Here is a 6,680-nt window from a genome sequence, read left to right as displayed (position 1 = left end):
TAACTGAATATCTCCAAGGGCTATCTTTCCTATTTCCTTGCAGAGAACTGCTGTTACGGAAATAACTGCCTGCTAATCTGAGCACAGTGAGGAGTAAGTACTCACCACTGAAGATCGTACTTCTGAAAATGGCTGTGCTACACCAAAGCAAGGAGCTCCTCAGCTCATTAGCTAAGAGTTGCAGAACCTGAATCCTTAAAATTCTGACTGAACTGATACAGCTGAGCTTCTGTATGCTCTTGATTACAATACTTGATTGCCTAAACTGCTTACAGTAGCTAAAAATATCTGATAAATTCCAACTATCAGTGACACATGCAGCATATAATACTGGATACCACCCGCTGGCTTGAAACGTTTTTTCACCATGTGCCTGGCTTGCAACAGGAGCCAGTAGGCGGGGAGAGAGACAGTTGAAGTGACATTGAAAGAGGCTCCCTTATTACTTACTTGTTAGATCAGTTTGTGGTTCAAAGTTTTGTAGTACTAAAAGCTCTTTCTGAAGTGTGATTATTTAAATTGGTGCAATCTCTGTGATGGTGTTGGAGAGCTGCTTGTAGTCCAGCATTTCTCAGGAAAGCTGGTAGCTAAAACCATTCCTATAGGTTTTACATACTTCTGACACTGTGGTTTGGTCTGCTGCAACCTTTGGGTCCATGAGGAGATGATGTTGGGCTCATCTGTACCATTCTATGGGTGACTAACGGTTAAAAATCTAACATTTTTAGAATACTGATAGATCTGTTTTTCACTTTGACATGTTCATGGGTTCCTTCTGACAGAGTATGTATACCAGTCAGTCAGTCTCAAGGAAGAAGAAATCTCAGCACCCACCGTCACCTTGATTCCCTAGGCCAACTGAGGATCCAAGAAAGGAGTATTTGAGAGGAGAAAATCCTAGATCTCTGCACACATTTTCTGATGCTGTAACCTCTATCAAGCATCCCTTCTGGCAGTTTTCTGAAAAGCCCTTGTTAGCAGAATGCTCCTACCTTTATCTTGCATTTGGTGCTATTTCTATTTAATTCAGGGAATGGCAGAATGCCTTTATTCAGAGTGACAGTCCTTGGTTATAAGAGTCACAAAGCTGATGCACAAGAGCTTTACTTCTGTATGTGTTATTCCCTTCACTTGCAGGAAGGATGTGAAGTTTCACCTACAACAATCTTGCTTTTAGCGTAAGAGCTTGGTCTCAGGATTATTGTTAGCATGGGAAAATTTAACATTATATATTAGAATTCATATGATTCAAGAAATCTCTGCTCCATTTCTCCCACGTTCAAATAATAGCTGTACAAAGGAGACCACTCATCTTGCCCGTGCCAAGCAAGAACTCATTTCTGCAATTGATGTACCATCACCCAGCCTTTGCCTGCAGGACCATGTTCTGCATGGGAAGAGTCAACTGTAGAGGAAAATGTCCAGGAGTGAAGTACAACCATTTATAAACCTCCTGTAACAAAAAGCATAAAGTGTTGCCATGACAAGTTGTACCTGGGGACTTCTGTCATGTATGATTTTTCATCCCATGATCTTCAAGAATGATGTGCATGTAACTTTTAAATCTTCTAATAGTGTGCATGTTAGGAAGATTAGATCAGGCAGAGCTCAGCTAGCCATCAAGATGATTTTCATTCTCTGTCACCAACTTATTTGTTATTCTCAGAAGGCTGAATTTGTGGTTAGGTTTGATTGCATGAGGTGACAGGCACAGGCTTAGCTCCCCTCTTCTTTGCAGTATTTGAAGCTTAATTGGTGGTTGCAGAAAGATTCCAGATACCTTCAGACACCAAAATGTTTAAATCCAGGTGAGAAACAATTCTGTCAGATCAACATATTGTGCCAAGTAGAAGAGAGCTTCATTAAAGCCGAACAATGTCTGTTATGTCCCTGTTCTGAAACACTAGTTTTCTGACCTGATTATTTATATGAAGGTTTTAGAGAGAGACATGGAGCACCCCCAATTGCTCTGTGAATTATCTCAGCATACCACTCCTTTTCTCAGCATACACACTTCCTAGCTTCCCTAGTCTCTGTTGTGACTAGATCGATCCCAGGGAAACAACGTATGTGCTTCCCTGTAAAGCAGAAAAATGCCAGTTTTGCATTAGCAAAGGAAGGAGAGTTTGATACAGCTCTCTCTCTGCTCCTCTGTGATATGTTAGGTGGTAAATTTACCAATGCCTTCTGCTGCCTACCATAAGACTGTGTGGCAAATATTATGGTTTGGGAGTAATATGTGTCTATGATTAAAGAGGCAACAGATTAGCTGTGGCAGCGTGTTTGTAGTGGTCTAACCCCAGCTGACAATTAAACCCCATAGACCTGTTCTCTCCCACTTAGTGATGGGGGAGAGAATCAGAAGAATAAAAATTAGAAGACTCGTGGCTTGAGATAAAAGACTGTTTAACAGGTAAAGCAAAAGCCACACGTGCAATCAAAGCGAAACAAGGAATTCATTCACCACTTCCCATCAGCAGGCAGGTGTCCACCTGTCCCCAGCAGAGCAGGGCTCCATCATGTGTAACGGAAGACAAACACCATCACCCCAAATGTATCCCCCCCCCTTCATTTTTTTTCCCCCAGCATTATGTGCTGAGCATGATGTCATTTGGTCTGGGATGTCCCTGTGGTCAGTTGGGGTCAGCTGTCCCAGCTGTGTACCCTCCCAACTCCTTGTGCACCCCATTCTCCTCACTGGTGGGGTCGGGTGAGAGGCAGAAAAGGCCTTGAATCTGTGTAAGCGCTGCTCAGCAGTAACTAAAGCATCCCTGTGTTACCAACACTGTTTACAGCACAAATCCAGCATAGCCCCATAAGACCTACTATGAAGAAAAGTAATTCTACCCCAGCCAAAGCCAGCACAGTGTTTCATCCTAATCAACTAGAACAAGGCCTGACCTACCTAACCTAGTTGGCCCTGCTTTAAGCAGAACACTGGACTAGATGACCTGCAGAAGTCCCTTTTGGGCTAAATTATTCCATGATTCTAATACAGCTGCCTGAGCATATAGCCAGGATGAAGGGTGCTTTATACAACTGGTATAAATTGAATCCATTGCTGCTGCAGCTGCTCTTAGGCAGATATTTGTCTCCCAAGTGCTGTCTTCATTTACTCCTAATGAATGTTGAGGCAATCAGAGATACTGTTTCTGGGACTGTGGTGTGGCCAGTTGCGCAGTCTGAACATTCCAGCACATGGCAGTCCTAACATAGAATCACAGAATAGTTAGGGTTGGAAAGGACCTTGCCTCTGCCTCCCTCAGTTCTCTGCCTGCCACCATAGAGGTGGCTGTATTAATACCTTTCTGCAGTACCTGCACCAAAGAAAAATCCCTGCAGCCAGAGTGATCCCCTTTGGGCAGGTCTGGTGCTTTGTGAAAGGCTCAGGGTTCTCCAGATTTGAAAACATAAGGCCACCTGCCACCCCACCTGGTGATCCATTGCTCTTCACAGTGAGTGGGTCATTCTCTGTGTTCCTCACAGGGTTGCTGGTTGCACAAGCCAGCACCAATTTATCCTGTGGGCAGTCCTGCATCTCTACTGGAATGCATGTCCCTTTCCACTGCTCCCAAACACGATAAATCACACAAGACTTTAACCTTTATCTTCTACAAATTGTCTTTTTCAGTTCCGTGCCATGAAACTGCCTCATAAACAGGTGGGAACTGAAAGAACTGGAGTTCCTTTGAGTTAGATATAAACCAAGTCTGAGCCCAAGTAGTGACATTTATAGAGGCAGGTGGCTTGTTGAATAATATGCTCAACTGCAAACCATGATACTAAATGTCAGTCCGGAATGCCATAAATCCTATCTAAAAAGTGTTCAGATTGTTTTATGTTTCAACATGTTAGCCCCAACTCCACACATAAGAAAAGAATAAACAGTGTGGGTGGCATAACTGTTACTTTTTTACATCCCAAACATACACTTTTAGCAATCAGGACCTCACAAATTTTCCCTCAATGCTTGTCAGCATTGCTTTAGTTTCCAACCAGGGGCTTTGAACTCTGCTGGCCCTTCTCCAGAGCTATGATCTTGTTTTATGATCAGTTCTGGGAGACTAGTAAAAATGCTCCTGAGAAAAAAGCACAGCTTCTATCGGTGAAAGAGAACTTGACAGGTAGGGCTAAGACTTGTTCCCATTTTAAATGGGCCTTCCTTTACCAACCACCCTCTCCTTTGTACTCCCATCCCTGCCACAAGCTGTGGCTATCCTACAGCTTGGTCCTTTTAGGTTTAGCCTTTTGCAGCCTCTGCTTCTCCTGTACTCATTCCCTCTACAAGTTTCCCCCCAGACTGGCGTTTGAAAATCCTGCTCACCTCCTCAGCAGGGTCTGTGTGAACAGTGTCACCAGATTCCGAGGCTGTTCGCTTCAGCTGCCCCTTCTGACCTGTGGATGAGGCTCTGCAAAGCCTGGGACTGTAGCTACTGAAGGCAGGCTGCTGCAGGGCTTGCATGTGTGGGAGTTCTCAGGGAAATGGGTTTGAATTTACTTTGATTTCATGTGACTTTCTTGTTTTGCCACATTTCTACCTTTGCTGTTTTGTTGTTTGTTTGGGTTTTTTAGCCTCCCTGGCATTGCCCAGTAGTCAAAGCCTTTTAATTAGTGTCTCCTGTAGGTCGTCAGTGCTGGCTCCAAAGATATCTCCTACAGTGTGACTTTTGCTTTCTTCTGTTCAGGCCCCTGTCAGTGTTCTCACAACAGGATCCCCGAGCACAGCGCTGCTCAGAATTCACCTGAGGAGCTGGAACAGCAACATCCCACATATGTGCTGACGTGAGCTGATTTAATGCTTTGGGCTGGGGTGTGAGTGCCAGCCTGTAAACATCTGCTGCCCATGTGGGCTCTGCTGATGCTTAGGCAACACATGGTGGGGATGGTGTGGCCGGTCCGTCTTCCTCAGCCACTGCAGGCTACAGGGCTCACCGATAGCTGGTTACTCTCCTCCTAGCCAGATACAACCTGGACTGGGGAGGCTTCTGTTTGCTTCCTTGGGCTTATAGGAAATGGTTTTCCCTTATTGAAACTTAACAAATGTGGCATTTACTTGGGGTGTCTCTGATGACTGAAAAGTGGGAGGAAATTTGGGTTTGTTTGCACAACCCTAAGCAGACCCCTGAAATCTTTTTTCCTCCTTTTGCTGAAAGCAGATTTCACTTTGATAAGTTTAACCCTTAACTATAGCAGACCCACCACAGGGATGAATGTCACCTTTATAGAGGAAGAAAAATTACAGGAAGAATTATGTAGTACTGCAGCTTTTCAGTATAGTAAATTTAAGGTACTCAATGTACACCATTATAAGTCTTCAAAATGATCTAAAATCACCTCTGAAGCCCAAACTTTGCTTACTTTTCAAGTGAAAGACTAACCTTTTGTGAAATCTTCATGTTAAACTTAGCTGCAATTTGGCAGAAGTTTAGGGAGGAGAGAAGGAAATGGTCTGGAAAGATGATCATGATTTAAGAAGCTGTACTCAAACAAAGAGGCCTCATTCTTTTATTTCTATTTGTGTATCCTGTCTTTCAGAGAGCATTTTTGGCTATCAAAACACATTTATTTAGATCTTTCTTTTATGTGACTAAGACCTTGTCAGCCAGTTCCTGGCTCGTAACTGCTTGATTCTGCAACCTTAATATTCTCTTAATGTTGGTTTGTATATAATTTCCTATGTTTGGTCTTAGGGAGCAAATGGAAAAAAAACAGCTTTCCCACCATATGGAACCATATGTACCCTCACAGGGGTCAGCAAGATGGCTGAGCTATTTAGACTGAGATTTAGCAGAAACCTCTGCTTGAGTCGAGTGTGCAGTGAAAGCCCTGAAGAGCTACTTGCTCTGGCAGGGTGGTCTGCAGTCCATGACTGTCAGTGGCTGCAGCGAGTGGTCAGCATCTAGTCTGCAAGAGTTGTGTTAGACATCAAAATAAATGTAAGTTAATAACATCTATTAACTATTTGCCCTATTTGAAAACCAGTGGGTGAGCTGTGGGTTTACTGTGAACCACTGGGCTGCAGGGTTTGGTCTGTATGGCCAACTGCTAGAAGAAAGTGGGCCACCTTCTTTGCTTGGGAGTTCTTCAGATCATTGAAGAACTTGGGCTTTGATTCAAGTTGCTGTGGAAGAGGGCATCCATAGACATCCCTCCTGTCTCAGCTCCCGTCTCTCACTCTGTTGCTTGTGAAGGTGGTCACTTCCTTCCATCTGCACAATCTGCGTGTTGCCACCCAGAGTGAGGTGACTGAGGAGAGGCTGGTCCTTGGCCCTGCTTTAAATCAGTGGGGGGCTGTTGGACCTTTCAACTCCAGAGGCCCCATCCACCCTCAATCTTTCTGTTTCTGTGTTGTCTAAAGTTTGCTCATGCACCAAGAAAAGCACATCATTCTGCAGTATTTTCTGTATTTCCTGAGGGATAAGCAGCCCTGCCCAAGCAAAGACAATAGTAAGTATTTTTTGGTAGTGCTAACTAGGGCATTGTCAGTAGCTGTTTATAAAAAGCAAAACAAAAACCCCCAAACAACCCAACCCTAACTTAGGGCAGCTTTCTCATTCCCCCTTTCTGGCCTTCTTTAAAGTTTCCTGCTTGCTCCTATTGCCCAGGCACTATCTCTGTGTCCCTCTGAACTCAGCCAGCCTCTAGTCACTGAAGCCTGCAGAGCAAACATGACATGGTGG

The sequence above is a fragment of the Strigops habroptila genome, chromosome 3, assembly GCF_004027225.2.
Source record: "Strigops habroptila isolate Jane chromosome 3, bStrHab1.2.pri, whole genome shotgun sequence".
Classification (NCBI taxonomy): domain Eukaryota; kingdom Metazoa; phylum Chordata; class Aves; order Psittaciformes; family Psittacidae; genus Strigops; species Strigops habroptila.
Note: the sequence above shows the minus strand (reverse complement) of the source record.